General features: G+C 42.9%; 9 non-coding genes across 9 annotated transcripts; 3 read left to right on the top strand and 6 right to left on the bottom strand.

Annotated features, from left to right (window-relative positions):
• Positions 1–499: 499 nt before the first annotated feature.
• TRNAY-GUA (transfer RNA tyrosine (anticodon GUA)) lies at positions 500–572 on the bottom strand. The gene has a single exon. It is a non-coding gene; the product is annotated as a tRNA-Tyr (tRNA).
• A 661-nt stretch (positions 573–1233) lies between these two features.
• Positions 1234–1306, bottom strand: TRNAY-GUA (transfer RNA tyrosine (anticodon GUA)). The gene has a single exon. It is a non-coding gene; the product is annotated as a tRNA-Tyr (tRNA).
• An 807-nt stretch (positions 1307–2113) lies between these two features.
• TRNAY-GUA (transfer RNA tyrosine (anticodon GUA)) lies at positions 2114–2186 on the bottom strand. Its single transcript has one exon. It is a non-coding gene; the product is annotated as a tRNA-Tyr (tRNA).
• A 367-nt stretch (positions 2187–2553) lies between these two features.
• On the bottom strand, positions 2554–2625 carry TRNAY-GUA (transfer RNA tyrosine (anticodon GUA)). The gene has a single exon. It is a non-coding gene; the product is annotated as a tRNA-Tyr (tRNA).
• Positions 2626–3285: 660 nt separating this feature from the next.
• TRNAY-GUA (transfer RNA tyrosine (anticodon GUA)) lies at positions 3286–3357 on the bottom strand. The gene has a single exon. It is a non-coding gene; the product is annotated as a tRNA-Tyr (tRNA).
• Positions 3358–4017: 660 nt separating this feature from the next.
• On the bottom strand, positions 4018–4089 carry TRNAY-GUA (transfer RNA tyrosine (anticodon GUA)). Its single transcript has one exon. It is a non-coding gene; the product is annotated as a tRNA-Tyr (tRNA).
• Positions 4090–14240: 10151 nt separating this feature from the next.
• On the top strand, positions 14241–14313 carry TRNAH-AUG (transfer RNA histidin (anticodon AUG)). The gene has a single exon. It is a non-coding gene; the product is annotated as a tRNA-His (tRNA).
• Positions 14314–18149: 3836 nt separating this feature from the next.
• On the top strand, positions 18150–18222 carry TRNAH-AUG (transfer RNA histidin (anticodon AUG)). Its single transcript has one exon. It is a non-coding gene; the product is annotated as a tRNA-His (tRNA).
• A 1047-nt stretch (positions 18223–19269) lies between these two features.
• Positions 19270–19342, top strand: TRNAH-AUG (transfer RNA histidin (anticodon AUG)). The gene has a single exon. It is a non-coding gene; the product is annotated as a tRNA-His (tRNA).
• Positions 19343–20267: the final 925 nt, after the last annotated feature.

The following is a 20267-nucleotide window of genomic DNA, read 5'->3' as shown; positions in this document are numbered from 1 at the left end:
AGTATTTTCAAATATGTTCACTGAAACCATTATTTTTATACTTTTTGCTTTAATTCAAGCAAATGTAACGATACCAACATTTTAACCTAGTGGTTAACAGCTGAACGCGCTAACCATTGCGCCACGGAAGCCCAAAAATTAAATGCTCGTCAGGTATTGTGTAAAAACCTTGACTTTTTACGTCACATCTGAGACCTCACAACACCGCTCCCGGATGGGCTCGAACCACCAACCTATTTTTTAACAGCCGAACGCGCTAACCATTGAGCCACGGAACCTCAGAAATGAAATGGCTGTCACGTATTGTGGATAAGTTATGACATATTACGTTACATCTGAGACCCTACAACACCTCTCCCGGTTGGGCTCGAACCACCAACCTTTCGGTTAACAGCCGAACGCGCTAACCATTGCACCAAGGAAGCCCAAAAATTAAATGGTCGTCAGGTATTGTGGAAAATCTTTGGCTTTCTACGTTACATTTGAGATCCCGCAACACCGCTCCCGGGTGGGCTCGAACCACAAACCTATTGGTTTACAGCCGAACGCGCTAACCATTGCGCCACGGAAGCCCAAGAATTAAATGGTCGTCAGGTATTGTGGAAAATCTTTGGCTTTCTACGTTACATTTGAGATCCCACAACACCGCTCCCGGGTGGCTCGAAACACCAACCTATTGGTTTACAGCCGAACGCGCTAACCATTGCGCCACGGAAGCCCAAAAACTAAATGGTCGTCAGGTATTGTGGAAAAACTTTGGCTTTTTACGTCACATCTGAGACCTCACAACACCGCTCCCGGATGGGCTCGAACCACCAACCTATTGGTTAACAGCCGAACGCGCTAACCATTGCGCCACGGAAGCCCAAGAATTAAATGGTCGTCAGGTATTGTGGAAAAACTTTGGCTTTCTACGTTACAATTGAGATCCCACAACACCGCTCCCGGGTGGGCTCGAACCACCAACCTATTGGTTAACAGCCGAACGCGCTAACCATTGAGCCACGGAACCTCAGAAATTAAATGGTTTTCACGTATTGTGGAAACGTTTTGACTTTTTACGCTACATCTGAGACCCCACAACACCTCTCCCGGTTGGGCTCGAACAACCAACCTACTGGTTAACAGCCGAACGCGCTAACCCTTGCGCCACGGAAGCCCAAGAATTAAATGGTCGTCAGGTATTGTGGAAAAACTTTGGCTTTCTACGTTACATTTGAGATCCCACAACACCGCTCCCGGGTGGGCTCGAACCACAAACCTATTGGTTTACAGCCGAACGCGCTAACCATTGCGCCACGGAAGCCCAAGAATTAAATGGTCGTCAGGTATTGTGGAAAAACTTTGGCTTTCTACGTTACATTTGAGATCCCACAACACCGCTCCCGGGTGGGCTCGAACCACCAACCTATTTTTTAACAGCCGAACGTGCTAACCATTGAGCCACGGATCCTCAGAAATTAAATGGTTGTCACGTATTGTGGAAACGTTTTGACTTTTTACGCTACATCTGAGACCCCACAACACCTCTCCCGGGTGAGCTCGAACTTTCAACCTTTCGATTAACAGCTGAACGCGCTAATCATTGCACCACGGAGCCCAAAAATTAAATGGTCGTCAGGTATTGTGGAAAATCTTTGGCTTTCTACGTTACATTTGAGATCCCACAACACCGCTCCCGGGTGGCTCGAACCACCAACCTATTGGTTAACAGCCGAACGCGCTAACCATTGCGCCACGGAAGCCCAAGAATTAAATGGTCGTCAGGTATTGTGGAAAAACTTTGGCTTTCTACGTTACAATTGAGATCCCACAACACCGCTCCCGGGTGGGCTCGAACCACCAACCTATTGGTTAACAGCCGAACACGCTAACCATTGAGCCACGGAACCTCAGAAATTAAATGGTTTTCACGTATTGTGGAAACGTTTTGACTTTTTACGCTACATCTGAGACCCCACAACACCTCTCCCGGTTGGGCTCGAACAACCAACCTACTGGTTAACAGCCGAACGCGCTAACCATTGCGCCACGGAAGCCCAAGAATTAAATGGTCGTCAGGTATTGTGGAAAAACTTTGGCTTTCTACGTTACATTTGAGATCCCACAACACCGCTCCCGGGTGGGCTCGAACCACAAACCTATTGGTTTACAGCCGAACGCGCTAACCATTGCGCCACGGAAGCCCAAGAATTAAATGGTCGTCAGGTATTGTGGAAAAACTTTGGCTTTCTACGTTACAATTGAGATCCCACAACACCGCTCCCGGGTGGGCTCGAACCACCAACCTATTGGTTAACAGCCGAACGCGCTAACCATTGAGCCACGGAACCTCAGAAATTAAATGGTTTTCACGTATTGTGGAAACGTTTTGACTTTTTACGCTACATCTGAGACCCCACAACACCTCTCCCGGGTGAGCTCGAACTTTCAACCTTTCGATTAACAGCTGAACGCGCTAATCATTGCACCACGGAGCCCAAAAATTAAATGGTCGTCAGGTATTGTGGAAAATCTTTGGCTTTCTACGTTACATTTGAGATCCCACAACACCGCTCCCGGGTGGCTCGAACCACCAACCTATTGGTTTACAGCCGAACGCGCTAACCATTGCGCCACGGAAGCCCAAAAACTAAATGGTCGTCAGGTATTGTGGAAAAACTTTGGCTTTCTACGTTACATTTGAGATCCCACAACACCGCTCCCGGGTGGGCTCGAACCACCAACCTATTGGTTAACAGCTGAACGCGCTAACCATTGCGCCACGGAAGCCCAAAAATTAAATGCTCGTCAGGTATTGTGTAAAAACCTTGACTTTTTACGTCACATCTGAGACCTCACAACACCGCTCCCGGATGGGCTCGAACCACCAACCTATTGGTTAACAGCCGAACGCGCTAACCATTGCGCCACGGAAGCCCAAGAATTAAATGGTCGTCAGGTATTGTGGAAAAACTTTGGCTTTCTACGTTACATTTGAGATCCCACAACACCGCTCCCGGGTGGGCTCGAACCACCAACCTATTTTTTAACAGCCGAACGTGCTAACCATTGAGCCACGGATCCTCAGAAATTAAATGGTTGTCACGTATTGTGGAAACGTTTTGACATTTACGCTACATCTGAGACCCCACAACACCTCTCCCGGGTGAGCTCGAACTTTCAACCTTTCGATTAACAGCTGAACGCGCTAATCATTGCACCACGGAGCCCAAAAATTAAATGGTCGTCAGGTATTGTGGAAAATCTTTGGCTTTCTACGTTACATTTGAGATCCCACAACACCGCTCCCGGGTGGCTCGAACCACCAACCTATTGGTTTACAGCCGAACGCGCTAACCATTGCGCCACGGAAGCCCAAAAACTAAATGGTCGTCAGGTATTGTGGAAAAACTTTGGCTTTCTACGTTACATTTGAGATCCCACAACACCGCTCCCGGGTGGGCTCGAACCACCAACCTATTGGTTAACAGCTGAACGCGCTAACCATTGCGCCACGGAAGCCCAAAAATTAAATGCTCGTCAGGTATTGTGTAAAACCTTGACTTTTTACGTCACATCTGAGACCTCACAACACCGCTCCCGGATGGGCTCGAACCACCAACCTATTGGTTAACAGCCGAACGCGCTAACCATTGCGCCACGGAAGCCCAAGAATTAAATGGTCGTCAGGTATTGTGGAAAAACTTTGGCTTTCTACGTTACATTTGAGATCCCACAACACCGCTCCCGGGTGGGCTCGAACCACCAACCTATTTTTTAACAGCCGAACGTGCTAACCATTGAGCCACGGATCCTCAGAAATTAAATGGTTGTCACGTATTGTGGAAACGTTTTGACTTTTTACGCTACATCTGAGACCCCACAACACCTCTCCCGGGTGAGCTCGAACTTTCAACCTTTCGATTAACAGCTGAACGCGCTAATCATTGCACCACGGAGCCCAAAAATTAAATGGTCGTCAGGTATTGTGGAAAATCTTTGGCTTTCTACGTTACATTTGAGATCCCACAACACCGCTCCCGGGTGGCTCGAACCACCAACCTATTGGTTTACAGCCGAACGCGCTAACCATTGCGCCACGGAAGCCCAAAAACTAAATGGTCGTCAGGTATTGTGGAAAAACTTTGGCTTTCTACGTTACATTTGAGATCCCACAACACCGCTCCCGGGTGGGCTCGAACCACCAACCTATTGGTTAACAGCTGAACGCGCTAACCATTGCGCCACGGAAGCCCAAAAACTAAATGGTCGTCAGGTATTGTGGAAAAACTTTGGCTTTCTACGTTACATTTGAGATCCCACAACACCGCTCCCGGGTGGGCTCGAACCACCAACCTATTTTTTAACAGCCGAACGCGCTAACCATTGAGCCACGGAACCTCAGAAATTGAATGGTTGTCACGTATTGTGGAAACGTTTTGACTTTTTACGCTACATCTGAGACCCCACAACACCTCTCCCGGGTGGGCTCGAACTTTCAACCTTTCGATTAACAGCTGAACGCGCTAATCATTGCACCACGGAGCCCAAAAATTAAATGTTCGTCAGGTATTGTGGAAAAAATCTGACATTTTACGTTTCATCTGAGACCTCACAACACCGCTCCCGGATGGGCTCGAACCACCAACCTATTGGTTAACAGCCGAACGCGCTAACCATTGAGCCACGGAAGCTCAGAAATTAAATGGTTGTCAGGTATTGGCTTTCTACGTTACATTTGAGATCCCACAACACCGCTCCCGGGTGGGCTCGAACCACCAACCTATTGGTTAACAGTTGAACGCGCTAACCATTGAGCCACGGAACCTCAGAAATTAAATGACTGTCACGTATTGTGGAAACGTTTTGACTTTTTACGCTACATCTGAGACCCCACAACACCTCTCCCGGGTGGGCTCGAACCTTCAACCTTTCGATTAACAGCTGAACGCGCTAATCATTGCACCACGGAGTTCAAAAATTAAATGCTCGTCAGGTATTGTGTAAAAACCTTGACTTTTTAAGTCACATCTGAGACCTCACAACACCGCTCCCGGATGGGCTCGAACCACCAACCTATTGGTTAACAGCCGAACGCGCTAACCATTGCGTTACGGAAGCCCAAGAATTAAATGGTCGTCAGGTATTGTGGAAAAACTTTGGCTTTCTACGTTACATTTGACGTTATAGTGATTATTCTCATTAAGTAGAAAGAGGCGTGGTCTGGTATCTGTAGGGTCGTTTTCGCCTAAAATTAGAATTGGAACTCTGTTTTCGAATTTATAAACAAATATAGAATAGGGGGATAAATAAACTTTAAATTTCTGGAATGAATCGGAGGTACCGCATTCGGATACAGAGACTCCGGCCTTTTGACAAAGATCTAAAGCCTCTGTTTTTTGGCTTGTGTAACGGGGTCCTAAATATCATTTTTATAGGTCCTTGAAAAAAATGTTCGATCTCATCATCATAAAGTAACTCGGCTAGTTGATCAAAGAGAATAGAAGGGTCTACTTGATCGAGTCTTTTAAAGGATAAATCAAGTTCCGAACGACAGTTTATACCCAGACTTCGTAAAGTTATTTGCACGTAATCTGTTGCTCTATATTCGCTTAATACGTGTTCCGTAATAGAACATATACTATCCACCGGATCATCAGTTATATTTAGAGTTATTTCCCTGCCATACATATTAAAATGTTCAAAAAATCTCTCGCTCTGCTCTAGAATTTCGCAAGATGGTACATCTTCTATAGGCGAAGGGGGACACCCCCCACCCCATTGATCATAAACATTCGCCTCGGCCTCCTCCGAATCTACGATGGAGCTCTTTTCGCTGGGGGCGTAATCGGAAAAGTTCAGAGACATATATTCAAAAGGGTCGTTCTCTCGTCCAGTGAGGGGAGGGGGGAGGGAGTTAAAAAAAAAATTTTGTAAATATTTTTTATGAATTTTAAATAAATTGTTTTTGTACTTTATTTACTTCTTTTTATTTAAAATAAGTTCCTATCGAAAAACTTCGACAAGTTTAAAAGTTTTTCCTACACTTTAGTTATATCTACTTTTATATTTCGTAGGCTTAAAATTTAAAAACTAGAACACATAGAAATTTATATCATTTCTGTGTAGTATTAGTTATATAAAATGGAACAGTTTTTCAGTTTTAAATTCAATTTATTTTGAAACATCAATGAAAAAATACAAATTATCAAATAGATAAAAATTTAAAAATGCGTTAACATGTGCATTCTCTCTTTCAAATAAGTTATTTGACCCGAAATTACCGAGAATACATTATAATTTTAAAAATTACTTTGAAGATTTTCTTCTTCAATTACATTATTAAATTTCATTACCACTTGGTACGATGTTACGAAATTGGTGAAGTAACCCACAACTGCGTCGAATTTTTCGGGCTGCCCATCTAAACACGGTATACGATCGTGATCGCCATATAAATTATCATAAATATCATTATAAAATTCTATAATAATATCAGTCATGTGCGTGAATACAATTTCATGGTTACTTAACTTAGTAAGATGCTCCTTAACGGCATTCGAAACTCGGTTCAATGCCGCTGTTTCTAGACTGTCCAAAACAATGGAATCGTCATTTAGTAAATCTTTAATATGACACGTATTATGATACGCCACAACAGTTGTTTTTTCATTTGCGTTATCGATCAAAACGATTTCAAAGTTATTGGTTTCGTGGCCCGCCGTCCATCCTGCTAATACGGGTAAACGCGGGATCAACTTCTCCCATGTACTTGTTGAAATGGCGAAACTTTTTACCGACTGCTTCCTACATAAGCGAATCTCGGGATCGAGGGTGCCGTTCACGAACCCCGTTGTCAGGAACAACTCTCTAGAAATGTGGAATCTACCGTTGATTTTTCGTTCGTTAGTTACGCCAATCTTCCTCTTAACAGCTTCTTGATTTTCCATGTTGCACGTTTAAGGTCTTCTCGAATTATGATACACTCCTCTGTCGTGTTCCACGGTTTTTATACTAAATTTCCTAAGTAGCTATCGCGAAATATCTATTGTCCTTGACTGTTCTGTTGTTAGATTGTAGGCGTATTTTTATGTCAAAGTTCTGAAACCATAGATTAAGAAATTCTAACATTCCCAAAATCAGTAATATAAAGAATACAATAAGTAGTTTTTGAGGGTTAACCTCCAAGATCCGACGAATTCTTGACAACCTTTGTGTACTTGCCTCCATAACAGCTGACGAGTAAGTATATAACACAATAGTAAACTTGACCTATTTATCTATTTTGACCCACATTCCTTAGCTCGACCTGTCAATATTTGATTGACGAAATATTTTCCTAACATCTTCAAAGACCTAAGGTCATTGTTGAAGAACCCTCTCCCCTTCTTCGATTATAAGCGTATTTTTAGGTGCATTTTTCAAACCAGGGATTAAGGAATTCCAGCACTCTCAAGACCAATAAGATAAATAGCACAATGAGCAGTTTTTAAATCTCCAAGATCCGACGAATTCCTGACAAGCTTTGTGTACCTGACAGTTGAGGAGTAAATAAATTACACAACAGTAAACTTGACCTATTTATCTACTATTCTCAACATTCCTTAAATAGAACTGTCACAATTTGATTGATTGAAGAAATTCTTTCCTAACATTTTCTCAATGTCATTGTTGAAGAAGTCCCCACCTAGTGGAATGTCGCACCAACTCTTTTGTTATATATTCTGTTTTTAATTTGTTCAATTTTAGACCGTTTTCCTCTAGCCAAGAGTTTATAATTTGTAAATACGTGTTTCCTTGCAATATTAAAGCAGGTAAGTGCTTATTTTCCAATAGTAAAACTGTGTCATCTGCATAAAGACGAAGAAGCTCTTTGGGTAGCTTTTCTACTATATCGTTAATATATAGATTAAAAAGCAGTGGGGATAATACCGAACCTTGAGGGACACCGATAGTTATGTCCAGCGAATCTGATATATTATTATTTAATTTGGTTGAGCATTTCCGATTTGAGAGGTAACTTGATATCCATTTCAGAGACAGTCCTCTTATACCCAGTCGATCCAGTTTATCTAATAGTCTTTTATGAGGCACACTATCGAAAGCTTTTTCAAGGTCAAGAAAAATCCCTAGGCAATACCATGACTTGTCAAGTGCATTCAAAATTGACTTATATAAGTTAGTAATGGCTAGCTCGGTACTACTATCTTTACGAAACCCAAATTGGTTTGTCGATAAGATATTGTATTTATCACAAAAAGAGCTCAGCCTATTTAAAAAAAGTTTGTCATAAATTTTAGCAAATGTCGAGAGTACAGATATAGGTCTATAGTTACTAAGGATAAGAGGATCACCTTTTTTTAAAATTGGTGTTATCATTGCATGTTTTAGCCGTCCAGGATAAACTCCTGTGGCGAACGAGAGGTTGATTAGGAAGACAAGGGGACCTATTAAATAGTTTGCTACAAATTTTAAGGGTTTGGGGTGTATTTCATCTTTTCCTGGTGCAGATGATTGAGGTAGACCGTCAATTACATTCTTTACCTCAAGTTCAAAAGTTTTAAATAGGGCAAAGGTTGATGGGTTTGATTTAAACATAAGCGGTACGTTAAAATTTCGGGTTGAATCAATAACTGTTGTAAAATGTATATTAATAGCGTTAGGTTTGATACTACCAGGAATCTGCGAATTCGATTTTAGCCTGCCGGTTGTTTCATTTATTATTTTCCACTTGGATTTATTTGATGTGGCCTTAGATATCTTATTTCTAATGTATGTACTTCTAGCATTTCGTATTTCGTTATTTAAAGAATTTCTGTAGGTGGTATATTCCTTATGGTTTTCTATGGTAGGTTTTTTCCTGTAAATTTTAAACAGTTTTCTTTTGATTCTAATTGATTGTTTTACGTTTTCTGTAATCCAGGATTCGGGGGAAAATTTTATAGTTTTAATTTTGAAACTATTATTATAGGCGGCGGTTATCTTGTCTTCAAAGAAGTTATAAGCAAGGTCTGAGTCTTTCTGGCTGTACAGATCAGTCCAATTAATATTACTGACAATGTTGGCAAATTTTAAAAGATTTGCTTGACTTAGGTCTCTGATTTGCTGGGATTTCCTGGTTGTGACTTTATCATAAGTAAGGAGGATGGGTAGGTGGTCTGAGACATCAATATCACTAAATATTTCAGCATTGGCCTGAGCGCTCGTAAATATATTGTCTATGCAACTCGAGGTACTTAAGGTTACCCTAGTTGCGGCATAAATCATTCTCTTGAGACCGTAGCTAGAATAGAGATCTATTATAGATTGTGGGCAGGGAGTATCTGAATTAAAATCGAAATTAAAGTCTCCAAGTACTGTTTTGTTAACTTTGCAGTTGCCTGCAGTGCATAAAATAGATTCGCAAGTCATTATGAATGTGTCAAAATTTGAAGAATGTGGTCGATATATAATAACAAAAACGTCCCCAGTGTCTTGCAATTTTATACCATAACTCTCAATATCGCTATTAAATACGCAAGTTCCCTCTAAAATAGAGAAATTTATGTCCTTATGTACATAAAAACCCACACCGCCTCCTCGTCTGTTTCCAATACCAGTAAAAAGATAGTTTGGGATGTAGACAGAATAATTATTCTGGAACCATGTTTCAGTTAGAGCATAAATGTCAATTTTTATCTTTGCATAGTGGCTAACAAGGCTAGGGAAATTTAAATTCGCACTTCTTATATTGGCATAAACAGCTTTCATTACAGGTTAAAAAATGTGGATTAAATTCGAAAGGCTTTGTTTTTATGCGGTTTTAGTGTTTTATTTGAACTCTGAGCTTAGTTTCGTTAAAATGGTAAATGTTATGTTCAAATTCCACAGCAAAATTAGTTTTAAATTTGGCGTGTTCTTTCCCCTTTTCTCTAACAAAATTTCTTAAGTGATACCTTGCAAGTTCCTGTCGTATTGTAAAGTCATGCGATATATAGATTTTTGAACCTCTTAATTTATAAGCATTTTTTAGAATTATAGATTTAAGTTCGGCGTTATTTAGCTTTAAGATTATTCGACGGTTTTCGCCTCTCCTAGACACTTGATATGAGAAAATTTTAAAATCAATTCCTAATAACTCCTTAAGTACAGTGTTGACTTCCTTGGCCAGATTATTTCTATCTTCACCTGTTTTTTCTGGTAGACCTGTTATTACTATATTATTTTTGCGATTGTCAGTTTCAAGAATATCAAGTTGTTTTTGTAATTCCTGGATCTCCTTATTTTTCTGATCTAGCTTCCCATTTACCTCTTCAGCGAAAGCCCCTGTTTCAAATTCTAAGGTGTCTATTTTCTCGGCCTGTTTTTCTAGCTTTTCAATTCTCAATTCATGCTCGTTTACTTTCTGACATATTTTATCTATCTTAATATTAGTATCTGAAATTTTACTATTGATAGCTTCAATTTTTTTAACAACTTCAGTATTGTCATTCCTAGCCTCTGTCCTCATTTTTTGTAATTCGGATAGGATTGTTTGGGTATCAGCCATAGTTACGGTGGATGGATAAGTTCTTTGTGAGAGCACCAGTGAAAGATAATTGTGTAAAAAATAGATACTATACTACCTGAAAGATAGAATACAGTTAGTCCTTGTTCACAGTGGCTGGTGCTCTGAAGTGTGAAAAATTGAGATTCCAAATTTTTCGTCGGTTGCTGATAAGATAAGAGATATTCGATTTTATTTTTTATATAGCGGGCGTTGAATGTTTCACGAAAGTACGTTGGTCTTGAATTTACACGCCAGTTTTTTTAGGTTGCGACGCAATAACAGAAGATTTTTTAGCACGGTTTGCTAGTTACTCGTTTTTGATGGGGCCGGATTTGGCAACAAAACTAATCGATCACGAGCGAAAGCAAACTGACTTCTCACAAGTAGGGCACAACAGAAAGATAGCAATAATCACGGTAGTGGGAGCGTCGAGAATGCAGTTAGATCTTGTTACCAGTGACTGAATCTCCAAAGCGTTGAGATCACAATTTAAATCCTCGGTTGTAGATGAGATAAGCGAGAGTAGTTCCTTTCTTTTTTTTTAGAAGCGGGCTTTGATTTTTTTAAGAAGACCGATGCTCTTGGCTTTGCACGCCAGGTCTTTTTTAAGCGACGCAAGAACGGATGTTTTTTGTTTCAGCACGGATTGTAAGTTATGAGTTAATGGTACTTATCACGAGGCAAATACGGGTCTTGGAGAAAGCTGTCCACCAGCAAAAGCGGGATGACTTACGACGATTTGCAAGTAGCTAAGCCGACGGTAGCGATCACAGTGGAAGGCGAGACGTTGAATACGTTAAAGGTGATCATTCATACCTGAAAGATAGAATACAGTTAGTCCTTGTTCACAGTGGCTGGTGCTCTGAAGAGTGAAAAATTGAGATTCCAAATTTTTCGTCGGTTGCTGATAAAATAAGAGATATTCGATTTTATTTTTTATATAGCGGGCGTTGAATGTTTCACGAAAGTACGTTGGTCTTGAATTTACACGCCATTTTTTTTAGGTTGCGACGCAATAACAGAAGATTTTTTAACACGGTTTGCTAGTTACTCGTTTTTGATGGGGCCGGATTTGGCAACAAAACTAATCGATCACGAGCGAAAGCGAACTGACTTCTCACAAGTAGGGCACAACAGAAAGATAGCAATAATCACGGTAGTGGGAGCGTCGAGAATGCAGTTAGATCTTGTTAACAGTGACTGTAGTATTTCTTCACTATTTTCAAATATGTTCACTGAAACCATTATTTTTATACTTTTTGCTTTAATTCAAGCAAATGTAACGATATTCAATCAAAAAACTGTTAAAATTAAATTTTTCAATAAGAAATCGTTGTCACGGATTTTGTATCTTGAAGAAGAAAAACATGCGATTTTTTCGGTACTTTTTTGAATGCATTTTTTTCTGGAGAAATTTTTGACCCAATTCAGCTTAATTCTCTATAAAACACTCATTAAAAGTGATTTCATCTCGATTGAACAATAAATAAAAATGTACCTCGATTTTTAATAACATTTTCAAAATCGACGTTTCACGGCCAAAGAAGCATATTTTGAGTATTTCTTCACTATTTTCAAATATAACCACTGAAACCATTATTTTTATACTTTTTGCTTTAATTCGAGCAAATATAACGATATTCATTCAAAAAACTGTTAAAATTCAATTTTTCAATAAGAAATCGTTGTCACGGATTTTGTATCTTGAAGAAGAAAAACATGCGATTTTTTCGGTACACTTTTGAATGCATTTTTTTCTGGAGAAATGTTTGACCGAATTCAGCTTAATTCCCTATAAAACACTCATTGAAAGTGATTTCATCTCGATTGAACAATAATTAAAAATTTACCTCGATTTTTAATAACATTTTCAAAATCGACGTTTCACGGCCAAAGAATCATACTTTGAGTATTTCTTCACTATTTTCAAATATATTCATTGAAACCATTATTTTTATACTTTTTGCTTTAATTCAAGCAATGTAACGATATTCATTCAAAAAACTGTTAAAATTCAATTTTCAATAAGAAATCGTATTCACGGATTTTGTGTCTTGAAGAAGAAAAACCTGCGATTTTTTCGGTACTTTTTTGAATGCATTTTTTTCTGGAGAAATTTTTGACCGAATTCAGCTTAATTCCCTATAAAACACTTATTGAAAGTGGTGGTTCGAGCCCACCCGGGACCGGTGTTGTGGGATCTCAAATGTAACGTAAAAACCAAAGTTTTTCCACAATACCTGACAACCATTTAATTTTTGGGTTTCCGTGCCGCATTGGTTAGCGCTTTCGGCTATGAACCGAAAGGTTGGTGGTTCGTGCCCATCCGGGAGCGGTGTTGTGAGGTCTCAGATGTGACGTAAAAAGTCAGAGTTTTTCCACAATACCTGACAAACATTTAATTTTTGGGCTTCCGTGGCGCAATGGTTAGCGCGTTCGGCTGTTAACCGAATGGTTAGTGGTTCGAGCGTACCCGGGAGCGGTGTTGTGATGTCTCAGATGTGACGTAAAAAGTCGAGGTTTTTCCACAATACCTGACGACCATTTAATATTTGGGCTTCCGTGGCGCAATGGTTAGCGCGTTCAGCAGTTAACCGAAAGGTTGGTGTTTCGAGCCCATCCAGGAGAGGCGTTGTGGGGTCTCAGATGTAGCGTAAAAAGTCAAAACTTTTCCACAATACGGGACAAACATTTAATTTCTGAATTTCCGTGGCTCAATGGTTAGCGCGTACAGCTGTTAACCGAAAGTTTGGTGGTTCGAGCCCACCCGGGAGAGGTGTTGTGACGTCTCAGAAGTGACGTAAAAAGTCAAAATTTTTCCACAATACCTGACGACCATATAAGTTTCTAGCTTCCATGGCGCAATGGTTAGAGCGTTCAGCTGTTATTTAAAAGCTGGTGGTTTAAGCCCTCCCGGGAGCGGTGTTGTGAGGTCTCAGATGTGACGTAAAAAGTCAGAGTTTTTCCACAATACGAGACAACCATATAATTTCTGAACTTCCGTGGCTCAATGGTTAGCGCGTTCGGCTGTTAACCAGTAAGTTGGTGGTTCGAGCCCACCCGAAACCGGTGTTGTGAGGTCTCAGATGTGGCGTAAAAAGTCAAGGTTTTTCCACAATACCTGACGACCATTCAATTTTTGGGCTTCAGTGGCGCAATGGTTAGCGCGTTCAGCTGTTATTCAAAAGAGTGGTGGTTTGAGCCCTCCCGGGTGCGGTGCTGTGAGGTCTCAGATGTAACGTAAAATGTCAGAGTTTTTCCACAATAACTGACGAACATTTAATTTTTGGGCTTCCGTGGCGCAATGGTTAGTGCGTTCAGCAGTTAACCGAAAGGTTGGTGGTTCGAGCCCACCCGGGAGAGGTGTTGTGGGGTCTCAGATGTAGCGTAAAAAGTCAAAACTTTTCCACAATACGGGACAACCATTTAATTCCTGAGCTTCCGTGGCTCAATGGTTAGCACGTTCGGCTGTTAACCAATAGGTTGGTGGTTCGAGCCCACCCGGGGGCGGTGTTGTGGAGTCTCAGATGTAGCATAAAAATTCAAAACTTTTCCACAATACGTGATAACCATTTAATTTCTGAGCTTCCGTGGCTTAATTGTTAGCGCGTTCGGCTGTTAACCAATAGGTTGGTGGTTCGAGCCCACCCGGGACCGGTGTTGTGGGATCTCAAATGTAACGTAAAAACCAAAGTTTTTCCACAATACCTGACGACCATTGAATTTTTGGGTTTCCGTGGCGCATTGGTTAGCGCGTTCGGCTATGAACCGAAAGGTTGGTGGTTCGTGCCCATCCGGGAGCGGTGTTGTGAGGTCTCAGATGTGACGTAAAAAGTCGAGGTTTATCCACAATACCTGACGAACATTTAATTTTTGGGCTTCCGTGGCGCAATGGTTAGCGCGCTCAACTGTTATTCAAAAGGTTGGTGGTTCGAGCGTACCCGGGAGCGGTGTTGTGATGTCTCAGATGTGACGTAAAAAGTCGAGGTTTTTCCACAATACCTGACGACCATTTAATATATGGGCTTCCGTGGCGCAATGGTTAGCGCGTTCGGCTGTTAACCGAAAGGTTGGTGGTTCGAGCCCACCCAAAAGCGGTGTTGTGAGGTCTCAGATGTAACGTAAAATGTCATAGTTTTTCCACAATACCTGACGACCATTTAATATTTGGGCTTACGTGGCGCAATGGTTAGTGCGCTCAGCTGTTATTCAAAAGGTTGGTGGTTCGAGCTCCTCCGGGAGCGTTTTGTGGGGTCTCAGATGTGACGTAAAAAGTCGAGGTTTTTCCACAATACCTGACGACCATTTAATATTTGGGCTTCCGTGGCGCAATGGTTAGCGCGTTCGGCTGTTAACCGAAAGGTTGGTGGTTCGAGCCCACCCGAAAGCGGTGTTGTGAGGTCTCAGATGTAACGTAAAAAGCCAAAGTTTTTTCACAATACCTGACGACCATTTAATTCTTGGGCTTCCGTTGCGCAATGGTTAGCGCGCTCAACTGTTATTCAAAAGGTTGGTGGTTCGAGCGTACCCGGGAGCGGTGTTGTGATGTCTCAGATGTGACGTAAAAAGTCGCGGTTTTTCCACAATACCTGACGACCATTTAATATTTGGGCTTCCGTGGCGCAATGGTTAGCGCGTTCGACTGTTAACCGAAAGGTTGGTGGTTCGGGCCCACCCGAAAGCGGTGTTGTGAGGTCTCAGATGTAACGTAAAATGTCATAGTTTTTCCACAATACCTGACGAACATTTAATTTTTGGGCTTCCGTGGCTCAATGGTTAGCGCGTTCGGCTGTTAACCAGTAAGTTGGTGGTTCGAGCCCACCCGAAACCGGTGTTGTGAGGTCTCAGATGTGGCGTAAAAAGTCAAGGTTTCTCCACAATACCTGACAACCATTTAATTACTGAGCTTCCGTGGCTCAATGGTTGGCGCGTTCGGCTGTTAACCGAAAGGTTGGTGGTTCGAGCCCACCCGAAACCGGTGTTGTGAGGTCTCAGATGTGGCGTAAAAGTCAAGGTTTCTCCACAATACCTGACAACCATTTAATTACTGAGCTTCCGTGGCTCAATGGTTGGCGCGTTCGGCTGTTAACCGAAAGGTTGGTGGTTCGAGCCCATCCGGGAGCGGTGTTGTGAGGTCTCAGATGTGACGTAAAAGTCAAGAGTTTTCCACAATACCTGACGACCAATTAATATTTGGGCTTCCGTGGCGCAATGGTTAGTGCGTTCAGCAGTTAACCGAAAGGTGGGTGGTTCGAGCCCACCCGGGAGAGGTGTTGTGGGGTCTCAGATGTAGCGTAAAAAGTCAAAACTTTTCCACAATGCGGGACAACCAGTTAATTCCTGAGCTTCCGTGGCTCAATGGTTAGCGCGTTCGGCTGTTAACCAATAGGTTGGTGGTTCGAGCCCACCCGGGAGAGGTGTTGTGGGGTCTCAGATGTAGCGTAAAAAGTCAAAACTTTTCCACAATACGTGATAACCATTTAATTTCTGAGCTTCCCTGGCTTAATTGTTAGCGCGTTCGGCTGTTAACCAATAGGTTGGTGGTTCGAGCCCACCCGGGACCGGTGTTGTGGGATCTCAAATGTAACGTAAAAACCAAAGTTTTTCCACAATACCTGACGAACATTTAATTTTTGGGCTTCCGTGGCGCAATGGTTAGCGCGCTCAACTGTTATTCAAAAGGTTGGTGGTTCGTGCGTACCCGGGAGCGGTGTTGTGATGTCTCAGATGTGACGTAAAAAGTCGAGGTTTTTCCACAATACCTGACGACCATTTAATATATGGGCTTCCGTGGCGCAATGGTTAGCGCGTTCGGCTGTTAACCGAAAGGTTGGTGGTTCGAGCCCACCCGAAAGCGGTGTTGTGAGGTCTCAGATGTAACGTAAAATGTCATAGTTTTTCCACAATACCTGACGACCATTTAATATTTGGGCTTACGTGGCGCAATGGTTAGTGCGCTCAGCTGTTATTCAAAAGGTTGGTGGTTCGAGCTCCTCCGGGAGCGTTTTGTGGGGTCTCAGATGTGACGTAAAAAGTCGAGGTTTTTCCACAATACCTGACGACCATTTAATATTTGGGCTTCCGTGGCGCAATGGTTAGCGCGTTCGGCTGTTAACCGAAAGGTTGGTGGTTCGAGCCCACCCGAAAGCGGTGTTGTGAGGTCTCAGATGTAACGTAAAATGTCATAGTTTTTCCACAATACCTGACGACCATTTAATATTTGGGCTTACGTGGCGCAATGGTTAGTGCGCTCAGCTGTTATTCAAAAGGTTGGTGGTTCGAGCCCCTCCGGGAGCGTTTTGTGGGGTCTCAGATGTAACGTAAAAAGTCATAGTTTTTCCACAGCACCTGACGACCATTTAATTACTGAGCTTCCGTGGCTCAATGGTTAGCGCGTTCGGCTGTTAACCAATAGGTTGGTGGTTCGAGCCCATCCGGGAGCGGTGTTGTGAGGTCTCAGATGTAACGTAAAATGTCATAGTTTTTCCACAGCACCTGACGACCATTTAAATTTTGGGCTTCTGTGGCGCAATGGTTAGCGCGTTCAGCTATTATTCAAAAGACTGGTGGTTTGAGCCCTCCCGGGAGCGGTGCTGTGAGGTCTCAGATGTAACGTAAAATGTCAGAGTTTTTCCACAATAACTGACGAACATTTAATTTTTGGGCTTCCGTGGCGCAATGGTTAGCGCGTTCAGCAGTAAAACAATAGTTTGGTGGTTCGAGCCCACCCGGGAGCGGTGTTGTGGGATCTCAAATGTAACGTAAAAAGCCAAAGTTTTTTCACAATACCTGACGATCATTTAATTCTTGGGCTTCCGTTGCGCAATGGTTAGCGCGCTCAACTGTTATTCAAAAGGTTGGTGGTTCGAGCGTACCCGGGAGCGGTGTTGTGATGTCTCAGATGTGACGTAAAAAGTCGCGGTTTTTCCACAATACCTGACGACCATTTAATATTTGGGCTTCCGTGGCGCAATGGATAGCGCGTTCGGCTGTTAACCGAAAGGTTGGTGGTTAGAGCCCACCCGAAAGCGGTGTTGTGAGGTCTCAGATGTAACGTAAAATGTCATAGTTTTTCCACAATAACTGACGAACATTTAATTTCTGAACTTCCGTGGCTCAATGGTTAGCGCGTTCGGCTGTTAACCAATAGGTTGGTGGTTCGAGCCCATCTGGGAGCGGTGTTGTGAGGTCTCAGATGTAACTTAAAAAGTCAAACGTTTTCCACAATAACTGACGAACCGAAAGTTTGGTGGTTCGAGCCCATCCGGGAGCGTTTTGTGGTGTCTCAGATGTAACGTGAAAAGTCAGAGTTTTTCCACAATACCTGACGAACATTTAATTTTTGGGCTTCCGTGGCTCAATGGTTAGCGCGGTCGGCTGTTAACCAGTAAGTTGGTGGTTCGAGCCCACCCGAAACCGGTGTTGTGAGGTCTCAGATGTAGCATAAAAATTCAAAACTTTTCCACAATACGTGATAACCATTTAATTTCTGAGCTTCCGTGGCTTAATTGTTAGCGAGTTCGGCTGTTAACCAATAGGTTGGTGGTTCGAGCCCACCCGGGACCGGTGTTGTGGGATCTCAAATGTAACGTAAAAACCAAAGTTTTTCCACAATACCTGACGACCATTGAATTTTTGGGTTTCCGTGGCGCATTGGTTAGCGCGTTCGGCTATGAACCGAAAGGTTGGTGGTTCGTGCCCATCCGGGAGCGTTTTGTGGTGTCTCAGATGTAACGTGAAAAGTCAGAGTTTTTCCACAATACCTGACGAACATTTAATTTTTGGGCTTCCGTGGCTCAATGGTTAGCGCGTTCGGCTGTTAACCAGTAAGTTGGTGGTTCGAGCCCACCCGAAACCGGTGTTGTGAGGTCTCAGATGTGGCGTAAAAAGTCAAGGTTTCTCCACAATACCTGACAACCATTTAATATATGGGCTTCCGTGGCGCAATGGTTAGTGCGCTCAGCTGTTATTCAAAAGGTTGGTGGTTCGAGCTCCTCCGGGAGCGTTTTGTGGGGTCTCAGATGTGACGTAAAAAGTCGAGGTTTTTCCACAATACCTGACGACCATTTAATATTTGGGCTTCCGTGGCGCAATGGTTAGCGCGTTCGGCTGTTAACCGAAAGGTTGGTGGTTCGAGCCCACCCGAAAGCGGTGTTGTGAGGTCTCAGATGTAACGTAAAATGTCATAGTTTTTCCACAATAACTGACGAACATTTAATTTCTGAACTTCCGTGGCTCAATGGTTAGCGCGTTCGGCTGTTAACCAATAGGTTGGTGGTTCGAGCCCATCTGGGAGCGGTGTTGTGAGGTCTCAGATGTAACTTAAAAAGTCAAACGTTTTCCACAATAACTGACGAACCGAAAGTTTGGTGGTTCGAGCCCATCCGGGAGCGTTTTGTGGTGTCTCAGATGTAACGTGAAAAGTCAGAGTTTTTCCACAATACCTGACGAACATTTAATTTTTGGGCTTCCGTGGCTCAATGGTTAGCGCGTTCGGCTGTTAACCAGTAAGTTGGTGGTTCGAGCCCACCCGAAACCGGTGTTGTGAGGTCTCAGATGTAGCATAAAAATTCAAAACTTTTCCACAATACGTGATAACCATTTAATTTCTGAGCTTCCGTGGCTTAATTGTTAGCGCGTTCGGCTGTTAACCAATAGGTTGGTGGTTCGAGCCCACCCGGGACCGGTGTTGTGGGATCTCAAATGTAACGTAAAAACCAAAGTTTTTCCACAATACCTGACGACCATTGAATTTTTGGGTTTCCGTGGCGCATTGGTTAGCGCGTTCGGCTATGAACCGAAAGGTTGGTGGTTCGTGCCCATCCGGGAGCGTTTTGTGGTGTCTCAGATGTAACGTGAAAAGTCAGAGTTTTTCCACAATACCTGACGAACATTTAATTTTTGGGCTTCCGTGGCTCAATGGTTAGCGCGTTCGGCTGTTAACCAGTAAGTTGGTGGTTCGAGCCCACCCGAAACCGGTGTTGTGAGGTCTCAGATGTGGCGTAAAAAGTCAAGGTTTCTCCACAATACCTGACAACCATTTAATATATGGGCTTCCGTGGCGCAATGGTTAGTGCGCTCAGCTGTTATTCAAAAGGTTGGTGGTTCGAGCTCCTCCGGGAGCGTTTTGTGGGGTCTCAGATGTGACGTAAAAAGTCGAGGTTTTTCCACAATACCTGACGACCATTTAATATTTGGGCTTCCGTGGCGCAATGGTTAGCGCGTTCGGCTGTTAACCGAAAGGTTGGTGGTTCGAGCCCACCCGAAAGCGGTGTTGTGAGGTCTCAGATGTAACGTAAAATGTCATAGTTTTTCCACAATACCTGACGACCATTTAATATTTGGGCTTACGTGGCGCAATGGTTAGTGCGCTCAGCTGTTATTCAAAAGGTTGGTGGTTCGAGCCCCTCCGGGAGCGTTTTGTGGGGTCTCAGATGTAACGTAAAAAGTCAGAGTTTCTCCACAACACCTGACAACCATTTAATTACTGAGCTTCCGTGGCTCAATGGTTAGCGCGTTCGGCTGTTAACCAATAGGTTGGTGGTTCGAGCCCATCCGGGAGCGGTGTTGTGAGGTCTCAGATGTAACGTAAAATGTCATAGTTTTTTCCACAGCACCTGACGACCATTTAAATTTTGGGCTTCCGTGGCGCAATGGTTAGCGCGTTCAGCTATTATTCAAAAGACTGGTGGTTTGAGCCCTCCCGGGAGCGGTGCTGTGAGGTCTCAGATGTAACGTAAAATGTCAGAGTTTTTCC

This window comes from Phalangium opilio, unplaced genomic scaffold (genome assembly GCF_054372755.1).
Source record: "Phalangium opilio isolate 3A_F unplaced genomic scaffold, DU_Popi_V2 ptg000329l_1, whole genome shotgun sequence".
In the NCBI taxonomy this organism is placed as follows: domain Eukaryota; kingdom Metazoa; phylum Arthropoda; class Arachnida; order Opiliones; family Phalangiidae; genus Phalangium; species Phalangium opilio.
The sequence above is the reverse complement of the archived record's forward strand: the minus strand, read 5'-3'. Positions and strand labels throughout refer to the sequence as shown.